Raw genomic sequence first — 13,666 nt, 5'->3', positions numbered from 1 at the left:
TGTTATAACTTTATACTTTCCAAGTGCACTTATGTACTTGACTTAGAAGAATTAAAGTTTCTCTTCTAAGCCATTTAGAAGAGTTTTACTTTTATCACGGGAGTATTATAATTTATGGTTCAGAAGTTTATTTTTCACCTAACTTTAAAAAGTAAAATTTCACCTTTTACATTCTTTGGCGACTTTCACTTATGTGAAGGGAGTAAAATACTACAACATATTAAAAAAATTGCCAACTGCTCTTTTTAGATATATATACTTACTAATAATATTTTGTTAAAGAGCCAATCATTCTAAAAAGACTACTTTTAGTAACACAAACTTAAGAAAAAAAACTTACAAATAAAATAACGTTACTTAATTAATAGTAAAATCAACAAAGCCAAAAGTATTAATTAAAAATGTAATGTATACTCATTACAAAATTCCAAATTTAGTTGCAAATAACATAAATTTAATTATTTCATGTATAAGTACAGTAAAATTTTATAAGTATAATTATTTACTTGAATTTAAATTTAAAATTATTTAATAAATAAAAAACTACTAATTGTACATGAGAGCAAAGCTACTATCTCAGTATTAACCTTAATAAATAAAAAGACGTGAGCGGCAGGATTCGAACCTGCGCGGGCAGAGCCCACATGATTTCTAGTCATGCCCGATAACCACTCCGGCACGCCCACCCTTTTGGTGAGTTTTTGTATAACTAAATGCTAAAAATGATCACTGCATACACTTTCAAATACAATCATACAAGATTTAAGTTAAATTAAATAAACTTTAATTATATTATTTATAATTAATAAATTTTCACTAATAAATAAAAAATATTAAAAGGAATGTATTATAGAATAGGTTGCTAACCATCCTTCTTATCCACGTACTGCACGTATAACAACATATCCACAGAAAATAACAATAACCTGTGAATTCAATTATTCATCATCCCATATATATATATACACACACACCCGACCTTTTCTTCTTAATTACTATTTCAAGCGTTAACAATATTATATTAATAGCTGGTGAGTTGGAATCTTGGAGATTACAGTAAATATATACGACCCCACAGATATACCCATAGAGGAAAGTTGCGGGAGACTAGGAGTTATGAGAGTCAAGCAATTTCCTACAATACATTTGGTTGAAGAACTTCTTTTGTAGAAAGGCTAAATGAACTTATCATGATGCACTAAAATTGGCCCAATCGAAGCTCATCATGTTCTCTTGTTTTATTATAATGTGAAGGTTAATTAGATTTTTGGAATGATCAATTTGTAATTTATTAATGTATTGGCCCACTTAAATCATTGAATTCCTACATGTAATCATGCTTTAAGCTCTTCACTTTCTTAAAGCATCGTTTATATATATCTCCTAAACAGAAAAATTGTCATTTCATAGATGGAACTTAATCATGACCATATTCTAGAGGAATTCCTTGTCACAAAAGAGGAACGTCTAGGCACCAGAACCACATTTCGTAAAGCCACTGCACTCATCAGAAGACAACACGCTAATGAAAGGCGTGCTTCTTTTCCTTCAGCATAGTTTTGGACCTCAAATATTGGCCGAATAGTCTTGTACGTAGTGGCTTAGTGTGTTCGGTAGCACTGGAATTGTGGTCCTCAGCATGTCAACCATGCCACTAAAAGATAGCTGCTAAAATCAAGTCTTGAAGATTCTTGCTTCTGCTACGTAACAATATATAGCTGGTAGAGATTTGAAACATCTTCTAAAATTTAATTCCTTTAGAGTAAAAACAATTGTGTAAAAAAAACCAAAAGATTTATCCATCATTGATTTAAAATTTTCGTTTATAAAGTATTTCAATTTTATTAAATAAATCTTCACTTTTTTATTCTATATGTTCCTTTCCTCATTTTAGAAGATTGCTTGACCTCCAACCACTTCTTAATTAGCATCATTGTTTTTTGCTTTAATCAGAAAAACTGTTGGGATAATGTCTATCCAGTTAAAAGTGAATGTTGAGATCGTGGTTGTCCATTTCATCATGGTGTATGTGGAGTTTGTTCTTTTTGGTCCAAAGAAGGGGTAGGAACTGAGGGAGAAAGATTGGCTATTCTGCTACTTACATTTCATATTCTGCTAAGCTTATCACTAAGCTATTAAGGGCCCTTTTTAGATTTTGTGCTGTCTAAGACGTTCCCAAAGTTTCCTTTGATCGGTCTCAGTAAAATTGTGTCTAAATTTTAACTTTCTTTATAGAAGTTGAGAACATCTAACAAAAGTAACAAAATTTGATCCTCACTCTTATTCGATTCATAAAATTATATATTCTTTATACCGTAGTCAAAATGATTCCCACATTTAGATAGCATTTCCGTTAACTTTTGTTCATCCAGAAAAATAAATTAAAAGATTAAAAGAATGATAAATAGTATCATAAAAATACTAATTAAGGAAATAAAGATAAAATATTTTTATTAAAAATATAATATTTAATATCACGAATACACACGTACCATATTTTATAATTAAAAAAAATATTATATATGTTGATTTATCAACTTGTTTTATTAAGGCATTTACTAGTAAAAAAAATTTAAAATTGGATAAAATATATTTTTAGTCTTTATAATTAAATTTAATTTTAGCTATTTAAAAATTATTTATCTATAAGAATCAAAACAAACAAAAAATAAAATATTAAAATTAAATTAATCATATTTATGGGGACTGTAAATATTTAAGGTCAGATTCCTTAAAATTGTTTGTTCAGTTTATGATAGCCTCAAATTTCTTCAGAAATTAAAATTAAAATTATTTGTGTTTATTTTTTCTTAAATTAAACCTTCATAACTGAACACTCTTTTCGTGAATCCAAACCTCCATCCTCAATCAATTAGTATCACAAATTTAGCCCAATTACATGGCTGCTGCAACAGGATAAAAGTTAATGTAATTTCTTAAATATTATTAGTGTTGTTATTAATTAAAATTTGAATTTTATTTTAATAATTATATTAATATTAAATATCAGTAGTTTATTAAAATAAAATTTTAACTTTAATAGATAAGCAATATTTATATAAAAGTAATATTTTAAGTACTTAAAAGTAATATTTTTTTATTAAAAAAGTTTTCATCTTTTTATTTTGACATTTAAACAGTTTTTTATTCACTTTTTTTTTCATTTCTAAAATCAATAAATAATTAATTTTCCTTTTTATATTGTTACGCTTATTAGTTAATATTTGTTTGGTAGATGATAAAAAAATAAATAACTATAAAATTTAGAAATTAGAATATCAATATTTGTTAATTTTTGTAAGAACTTTAAAAATCAAACAAAAGAAGGACAGTAATAATATTTCTTATATTTTTATATATCAGTGTAATAAATAGTTTTCTCTTTGAATTAAAACCTATAATTTTAATCACTTGAGATTTAAAATTAATTGTAAAGGCTTAAGTTAACATAAGTAAAAAAAAAAAAAAAGGGGAAAATTCGTTCTGTTGGCATTTTGGAAGCTCATTTTTGTTTTTTCATCATTAAACAAAGCTCAAAACATCTTTACCAAAATTGTTTTCAGTCCAAAATTCCTCCTAACTAAATGAAAAGCTAAAAAAGGAAAAAAGTTAGTTAAATATTATCATAAGATTCAAATTTGTCATCATATATGTATTCGTATATCAGTTTTTTTCACGTACAATAAAAAATCACTAAATAATAATTTTTATTTAAAAATTACAATATTCAATATTAGTAATATATTAAATTTCATAATATTTTATAATTTACAATAAAAAAATTTATTTTATATGAATTTTTATTGTGTTTTTATATTTATAAAAGAATGTTCATATATTAAATTTTTTTTACTGCTAAATAAATCACTCGATGCTAATGCCTTTGATAATTTAGAATTTTATTAACCTTAGTCTTAGGATTAAGGATAAATAATTATTAATAATAAAATTTTATTAAAAAATAAATATTTATTATATTTTATAAATTTAATATAATAAATATTTTTTTTATAAAAATAGTTTATTTATAGATGTTTCAACTTAATCTTAAAAGTTAAAATTAACAGAAACTCATAAATTTAAGGTTATTTAAAACGTGAAGACATTTTCATTATACTTCTTTTACGATGTGTAATTTTATTATTATTTTACACATATTTTATATTTTTAAATGCTTAAATTATTTATTGTCATAGTTTTTTTTCATTGTTTTCTCGTCAAATTTGAAATTTAATTCTTTTATATTAAGTTTTTTCACATTAATTTTTTTGTCAAATTAATATCAAACTTTAGTTATTTAAAACTCTTTTATTTTTTTAAAAAAAATTCTCTTTTCATCTAAAATTCAAGTTATATATTTATTTAAATGAATTATGCAATATTAAATATTTTTTAATTTTTGCTTAAATTAAAATACTCGTACAAAGCGTGTGATAGTCATAATTTAAACAAACATATATTAAGGGCCTGTTTGTCCTTCGTTGGGAATTATAAATAAGATTAATCATTGATATTATCAAACACTGTTACAGAGATAGAGGAACAAACATGTTGTAAAACAAGATTTTGTAAGTATGTTCAGGTATGGGTGTATGTGGGGATGAGTGGGACATGCTTATTTTTGTTCTTATTCTTCCAAAATTTTAATAGATCAACTTTTTAGACTCAAATTCTAATAAAATTCGATAATATTCGACAAAATATTGAATTAACTCAATTTATTGATAAAATATATTAATTTTAATATTATATATAATTAAATAAAAATAATAAAATATAAAATTTAAATTGTGATATATTTTGTAATACATATTTTAAAATTAATAATATCGATATATATATATATATATATATATATATATATATATATCACAACATACAAAATATTGTCAAATAAATTTTGAAATATTATTATTAATACATAGTTATTTTAAAAAGATAAAATTTAAGAACAAATGACACGAAATAAGATTGAGAAATTTCAAAATTTGAACCTGTCAAAATTAGTGTTAGGACAGGTAACGTTTGCAAAATAGCTACTTGGCCCATTTGGGTTACTCAGATTGCTTCTTTTCTGCAAATTTAACTCGCATAAAGATTGGGCTAAAAGAGACTTGAATTTAATTGAGGTTCAAAATCAAAAGCATAAGCCCTATGTTTCAACGATGGGTTTGAATTGGTCAAGCTGAACTGACTTATTTTTTTAGCTCTAAAATTTACGTTAAGTTTGTGGAACGGATGAGTCCTGAGCACTTCAACCTGTAGGAGGCAGAAATCTTAGTAAACTAAAATATAAGAATTTAATAGTTAAAAGCTAAGTGTATCTAATACTTTAAAGAGGTATAATTGTAGTATTTTGTCCCTCCAATTTAGATTATATACCATTTTGACCTCTTAATTTTTGCAAATTAGTTTTTTTTTTTTATATATTTTTTGAGTGAAATTTAATATTCATTTGATTAATTTTAATAAATTATCTTAAATGATTTAATTTATAAATATTTTAAGTATAAAATGAGAATTTAAGAGTTTTAACTAAAAAGTAATAATCAAAGACTAAATTTATTAAAATTTGAAAACAGAAGACTTAGTTATTTTAAAATATTAAGGGAAAAATTACATAAAATTAAAATTAAAATATCAAAGTGCAATTAAATTTCTTTAAAAAAAATTAAAAGTGTAATAATTTTTACATTTTTATTCCAAAAAATGTGTCAACAAAAACTTAAAACAAACATGCATAAATACAAATACGGGAACTAACATTTAGTTATTTTTTTTATTCACTAAAGCGAATTTTTGGTATTCGCAGCCACTCAAACGAAGCTTGTCATAATCTTTGAAAACTTGAACTTGGATGGATTGTTGTATGAAACAAAGGATAAATCAGAAGATTGTTATACAAAACAAATAATACTTCTTCCAGTCCTTTTTCTAAGAAACAAAAAAAAATGTTATATTTTATTTCTTATAAAAAGGACCGAAGGGAATAACTTAAAGTAAGGATGAAGAGATAAAGGACATGATGGAATCAAACTCGAATCATGTCTAAGTCATAAAACAGCGAGAATCCAAATAGAATAGAGAATACGAGCAGCCATATTTAAGGCTGTTTAATGGATCGGGTCAGGCGGGTTTGGGTGTGATTGACTCAAGAATAGTCCAAACTGACCCCTACATTGTTGGGCCCGTAACTGTCTGCCTAAAAAATCAGGTTGAGCAGATTGCAGGTTGAGCGAGTCGAAGAATCTAGTTAGACTAATTTGAGCCTAAAATGGTTTTTTTGCAAAAATGATAAAAAAAATCTTATTTATCCATTTTTTCAGCCCAACTTCAATTTTTTATTTGCATATATTTTTTTCCAATAGAGTAAAATACAAAATCAGAATTTTTGGAAAAATAATGTATGACAAATAATAGATGAGAATAAATTTTTATATAAAAGATTCTCCACTTAAGAATATCCTATTGAAGAGCTTCCACCTATTCTTCAAATAGTTGATAGCCATATCATTAAAAGACGCATTGTCAACAGTAAAAGTGAAGACACTTCTAAGTCCCCACTCTCTCAAAATTTCTTCAACATGCATTCCTATAGTTTCATCTCTATGATTGATATAAGGATTGGTAAAACTGTGTTTGTGCAATTGCATTTCACTATTAACAGAGTACAATAAATAGAAATTACAATATGTCTAGATCCTACAATTAAGGAATAAACGACTCAATCAAACCAAGACTGAATCAATCGTATCATCTATATAAGGTAATATACAATCTGATATATTATTTCCTAACATCTCCCTTCAAGCTAAGAGTGGATTTTGGGCCAACACGTAGCTTAGAACGAAAGAACTGAAACAGAAGATGAGGCAAGCTTTTGGTAAAGATATCTGCAATTTGAAGATGAGAAGGAATGAACTGAGTGATAACCTTCTTTGATAACACTAATTCTTGAACAAAATGGTAGTCAATGTCAATGTGCTTGGCGCGCTTATGAGCAACTGGATTTTGAGACAAAAATATGGCACTTTTGTTATCACAAAGTAGAGTTGGGGTTGACACAGAAATGTGCAGATCACACAGCAGATAGATGAACCACATGAGTTCGGCTGCTGTATTTGCCATAGCTCGATACTCAGATTTACAGCTTGATCGTGCAACGGTGGGTTGATTAATTTTAATAAATTTTATCTTAAATGATTAAATTTATAAATATTTTAAGTATAAAATGAGAATTTAAGAGTTTTAACTAAAAAGTAATAACCAAAGACTAAATTTATTAAAATTTGAAAACAGAAGACTTAGTTATTTAAAAATATTAAGGGAAAAATTACATATAATTAAAACTAAAATATCGAAGTGCAATTAAATTTCTTTTAAAAAAATTAAAAGTGTAATAATTTTTATATTTTTATTCCAAAAAGCGTGTCAACAAAAACTTAAAACAAACATCCATAAATACAAAAACGGGAACTAACATTTAGTTTTGTTTTTTTTTTCACTAAAGCGAATTTTTGCTATTCGCAGCCACTCAAACAAAGCTTGTCATAATCTTTGAAAACCTGAACTTGGATGGATTGTTGTATGAAACAGGATAAATCGGAGGATTGTTATAAGAAACAAAGAATACTTCTTCCAATTCTTTTTATAAGAAACAAAATATTAAATTACTGAAGAAAAGCAATTAAGTATGTTATGTTTTTTATAAATATAAATTTTATTCCAAAAATATCTATGATATTAAATGATATAGTTAGTAATTTATATATTTAATGATACTAATAAAAAAAAGTATAAAATAAATTTAACAATTAATGCATCTTGAATCTATCATTTATTTCTTGTAATAAGGAAAAAAAAAATGTTCTATTTTATTTCTTATAAAAAGGACTAGAGGGAATAACTTAGAGTAGGAATGAAGAGATAAAGGACATGATGGAATCAAACTCGAACAATATGGACTCAGCAAAATCATGTCTAAGTCATAAAACAACAAGAATCCAAACAAAATAGAGAATACGAGCAGCCATATTTAAGGTTGTTTAATGGATTGGGTCAGGTAGATTTAGGTGTGATTGACTCAAGAATAGTTCAAACTGACCCCTACATTGTTGGGCCCGTAACCGTCCGCCTAAAAATTTAAGTTTAACAGATTGCAGGTTGAGCGAATCGGAGAATCGGGTTAGACTAATTTGAGCCTAAAATGGTTTTTTGCAAAAATGATTAAAAAAAATCTTATTTATATATTTTTTAAGCTCAATTTCAATTTTTTATTTGCATATTTTTTTCCAATAGAGTACAATACAGAATTAGAATATTTGGAAAAATAATGTATGACAAATAATAGATAAGAATAAATTTTTATATTGAAGTCAAGTCATAATTCAATTAAAAAATAGAACTAAAATAATAATAAATCTAAATCTAACCTTACATAGCAAATTTTAAATAAAATAAAAATAACCAATCAAAATCTACTCATTCACATGCATTTGAGGAAGGAAAAATTAGAAATATCAATAGGGTCTTAAATTTAGTCCTAAAATGTACAAGCTTAAATAACAAGTCCACATGACACCTCTTTTCACACTGTCCAGGAAAATAAATCAACCAAAATACCAAACCAACATAAAGATATGAAAAAGTATTAATTGGCAACAAAATTGATTAGCAACAAATAAAATTTCTTCCAACTCCTTAATTAGCTCTCATCTCCTTCCTGTTTGTAAATCTACGGAGAAGCACTACAAAATAGTGATAAAAATCATTAGTCTGTTAAAGAATTTAACTTGTAATAAAGTTAAGCACATGAAGAGAATGAATATTAGAAGGGAGCATCATTTACTTATTTATGATGGTTGCAAATGCTGAGAATGATGATTTGATATGGTGAAGCAAATCTTGGTTTTGGTTTCAAAATGACCATTCGGTTAAGAGCATGAAAGTGAAATTTATAAGATGACATGAAACAAAAACAGTGACATTCATATTGCATATTAATATGTGAATGTATTTAGTGGAGAAATAGCAACATCTTACTATCAATAACATAAAATAAAAGAGCTTAAATGGTTACTATTCAAAATAATTCAACAAAAACAAAAAATATTTGCACAAAAATAAATTAAAGATCAGTTCAAAGTTAGTTTAGCAAATCACTTTACTTAAACATTTGACAATGTTAAAATGAAAGAACAGGAACCTGCACTTTGTCCTCAAGGATTCCACATAGTCCTTGATCTAAAATAAACTCAATTGATATTTCATCCCAAAAATAGCATCTATTCAAAACAACATTTTCATATCTTAGGTTTCGAAAAGTTATTGCTAAAAAAAATTAAAAAAAAATCAAGGCAAAAAGTTACAAAAACAAAGTTAAATAAAAAAAAGTGAAAAAAATAAACAAAGGCAGTATGTTAAAAAAAATAAACAACTTACCCTATAGGCAACCTTAGCTAGTATTAATTGGTTGAGATAGACCAGTAGAACTTTCAGGTCCAATCCCTCTAGCCACAGGTGCAGCTCCTCCAACAATTGACAAGTCTTAAATGCATGAGATTAATAAAAAAAATATTAAAATATCAAAAACAACAACTAACATTTTTATTTATTCAATTACTAAAAACAACATAAACTATTTGCTATAATAGTCTTTACAATTTCAAAGTCCTCATTGATGTCCTTATCCTTAAAGTAGAAAAGAGAGGATTTTAAACTAATTTTGGGTACAAATGAGCACTTTAGTCATTTATGGAGATAAGGAACTTCTAAAGTTGTTCAACACCCTACCCCGAGTGCTGAACACACTTTCAGTTGCAATAGTAGAAATTGGAACAAAAAGTAACATTTTTTGCCAAAATGGACAGTATTGAAAAAGGTGAATTGTTTTGTTTTTACCATAATAGAAGATCAAATTTATCATTAAAACTCAAGCATGATTCAGCAAGATATCTCTCAAGTTCTTTTTTTTTCATCAATTGGACTTTTCTCTCTTAAATGTTGTTAGTAAGTATCAGCCCTTGCAGAATAGGTTGCAACTTGAGGAGTAAAGATTTGAGTTAAATTCTCTTATGAAGAAACTTGAGAAGATTGTGTAGCCCTATGTTGTCGCTCATGGAGGACAGCATACTAAGCATATAATTAAAAAAAGCTTATGTTTGACATCAACAGATAGTTTCCTTACCAAATCTGAGTATTTTGGGTACATATCTTTAAAAGACCACTCAACATAAGTCAACTTGTATCTAAGATCAAGAATCACTCCAAAATAAAGAAATTGATTTATGTGTTCCACTTGACCCTAATACTTTTCATACTTCTTTTTCATCTCCAACCCCATATTGATAAGAATTGTGTTCAGATTTATTGCAGAATGATTCAACTCAATAAGAATTTCAAAAAGTTGGTTGAAGATACTATGAATAGTGACATGGCTGAAAGTAGAAAGGATCTTTGTTGCATCATGAAATATTTTTAGAAACTTAACAAAAACGCTTGCATTCTAACAACTATCTTCAAAATCTAACTTCTCAAACACAGCTTGAAACTTTTCAGCAACTTCTAACATGAGGTATGTTGAGTTTTAACGAGTGGAAACATCAAGACATACTAGCTTCTTACAAGAATTTTTTTAAAAGATGAACACACTCCTTAAATTTTGCTAGCCTTTGAAGAGATAATCGCAAATATCTAATAATAGTTAATGTGTCCACAACACCTCATGTGAAAACATTCCCCACTTAAGAATAGCCTATTGAAGAGCTTTTACCTATTCTTCAAATAGTTGACAGCCACATCATTAGAAGACGCATTATCAATAGTAAAAGTGAAGACACTTCTAAGTTCTCACTCTCTCAAAATTTCTTCAACATGCATTCCTATAGTTTCATCTCTATGATTGAGAACAACTGAAAAGCTAATGATTTTTTTATGGTAGTTCCATTCCTTATTAATAAAATGAGTCATCAATGTTAAGTAATTTAAAATTTTAATAGAAGTCCAGCAATCAATAATGAGTGCGACTCTATTGCAATCAGACCTAAAAAGAAGCCTTAAGTATAATTTTTTCATCAAAAAATAGTTAATAGCAGTCCTTAATGATTGTTTGGCGAGATGGAAGAGTGAATTGAGGCTGAAGTTGATTGACAAGTATCCTAAATCCCTCACCCTCGACTATTCTAAAAAGTTGTTCATCTAAAATCACAAACTTTACAACGACTTTTCTACAAGCTTCTAAATTGAATCTTAGGCTGGCCACACCCAACACATTACTATCAGACCTCAAAAGTTAGAACAGTTTGGTTCAGATCACTAGTAAGGACATGTGTGTATTTACGACAAGTACGAAGGTGACTTTCCAAGCTAGATGTTCCATGAATTTTAGAGTAGGAAGGGCAATGGGTAAGGTACTATAGTACCCATCCCCATACCCGCATTTTAAAAAAATACTCGTACTCAGCCTCATACCTGCGTGGGTAGTACTTTTAGTCCCCGTACCCGTACCCTCTTGGTACCCACATACCCATGCCCGCCCCTATTACCCGCGCATGTCTAAGAAAAAAAAAGCAGTTATAAAAAAATATACTTATATAATTTTACCGAACAAAGTGTAAGTATAAATAAAAAAATAAATATTTAAAGATCATAAGTGTTAAGTGTATCTTAATGCATCAACTTTCTAAACTAAAGTACTTAAAAATCAAAAACAAAATTGCACACATAATCTTCAAGATCTTGTAAAACAACCAACTCCTAAACTTTATATTCCTATACTGTCACTCTGCAAGACCTAAAAAAATAACATTAGTTAATTATTTATTGTAAAGTCAAAATAGTATAGTTAGGCTATTTTACCTCTTCATTTGAATCAGACTCTCCAAATGACTATAAACGTTTATCTTTCAAGTTTACATATTGCTTTGGTCCAGTAATACCAATAGAAACTAAAACATACAAGTACATAATAAGAAAATCAATAATTAAGCTATCAAATTAAAATTAACAAAAATATTTAATTAAATAAATATATTAATAGAGTATTCAATACCTTCATTTTCATGTTTCATCTAACTTTATGCGCACATGAGTGCTTCCAAAGTATCCTCATGAAGTCGAGAATGATGAGGACTCAACAATCTACCTTCTGTGCTAAAAGCAGACTCTGAAACAACGGTTGAAATTGGGATGGCCAAAATATCCTTGGCAATTTTTTGCAATATTGGATATTTGATCCCATTTGATTTCCACCACCCAAGGATATCAAAACTAGCACTTATAGGCAATACCTTCTCTTCCAAGTAAATATCCAACTCAGACTTTGATTGCATATCATTTGTATCTTTAACAAATGAATCATAATCACTTAACAAATTATTAACATTAAGTATATCCAAATTCATTTCCATCTCATTAGACTTTTCAGCTGAACTTTCTACTATTCCCATGGCTTTAGCTTGATAATCTTCAAACAACAAGTAACATAATTTTTTCACATTGTTAATTTGAAAAGAAGATAAACTTTCATAGAGCTTGGGAAAGAAGTACTCTAACAACTTTAATTTATATCTTGGATCCAAAAAAATGGCAATTCTCATGATTCCATGTATAACAGACCAATATTTCTCAAATTTGGTTACCATTTTTGTAGCCATATTTCTAATAGCCTCAATTGAACAAATTTGCCATTGTTGCAGAGATAACTTTATTTCACAAACCAATGGGAAGAAAATATTTGTTGTAGGATATTGTGTCCTAAAAAACATCTCAGTCACACGATTACAGACTTTCAACCTACTACAAATTTCTTTAGCAATTTCCCAGTCATTTGTTGTAGGGATACATGTATACATATGCTCTCTTGTTTTCAAACAAATAAAAACATCTTTATAAGCCAATGCAACAACAAGCATGTGATAAGTAGAATTCCATCTTGTTTTGCAATCAAGTACAAGTTTCTTTGTCATGGAAACTTTGATTTGACGTGCTGTTTCCTTAAAGGTTTGTTCTCTTTTAGGTGTAGCTGTCCAAAAAACAACACTACTTCTAACCTTCTCTATGTCATCTCCAAGAATATTTAAACCATCTTGAACAATTAAATTGAGAATATGTGCACAACACCTCATATGAAACAATTGACCATCAAGCATAAGAGAAGAACAATCAAGTTTGTTTAGTAACAAACCAACAAGAGAATCATTTGTACTACAATTATCCAAAGTGATGGTAGATAACTTTCTATCAATATTCTAATCTAGTATGCATTCAACTAACACTTTAGACAGAGCTTATGTTGTATGTGAACATTCCACATATACAAACCTATTAATGTAAAAATAAATTATATACATATATAAAAAAAAATTGAAATAATGCAAATAATTACTAAATGAATATATCATATAATAATCACAAAAATTATACCTCAATATGCGACTTTGCATATCCCAATCATCAGTAATGTAGTGAGTTGTGATAGCCATAAACCCTTTCTTTTGATTGCTAGCTGTCCACATGTCTGTTGTTAAAGCAATTGTATTTCCAGTCTTCTCTAAGAGTCCTATAGTCTTCAACTTTTCATTTTGATATATTTTAATAATGTCACCTTTTATTGTGTTTCGACTAAGAACCTTGAATAAAGGTTGGAGGCCTTCAGAATATGCTCTAA

At 27.5% G+C, this 13,666-nt stretch overlaps 1 non-coding gene across 1 annotated transcript; it reads right to left on the bottom strand.

The window, feature by feature from the left end:
* Positions 1–604: 604 nt before the first annotated feature.
* On the bottom strand, positions 605–686 carry TRNAS-AGA. Its single transcript has one exon. It is a non-coding gene; the product is annotated as a tRNA-Ser (tRNA).
* Between the last annotated feature and the right edge of the window lie 12,980 nt (positions 687–13,666).

The sequence above is a fragment of the Abrus precatorius genome, unplaced genomic scaffold (genome assembly GCF_003935025.1).
Source record: "Abrus precatorius isolate BTA unplaced genomic scaffold, Abrus_2018 Scaffold2, whole genome shotgun sequence".
Lineage (NCBI taxonomy): Eukaryota > Viridiplantae > Streptophyta > Magnoliopsida > Fabales > Fabaceae > Abrus > Abrus precatorius.
Note: the sequence above shows the minus strand (reverse complement) of the source record. Positions and strands in the feature narration are given on the sequence as shown.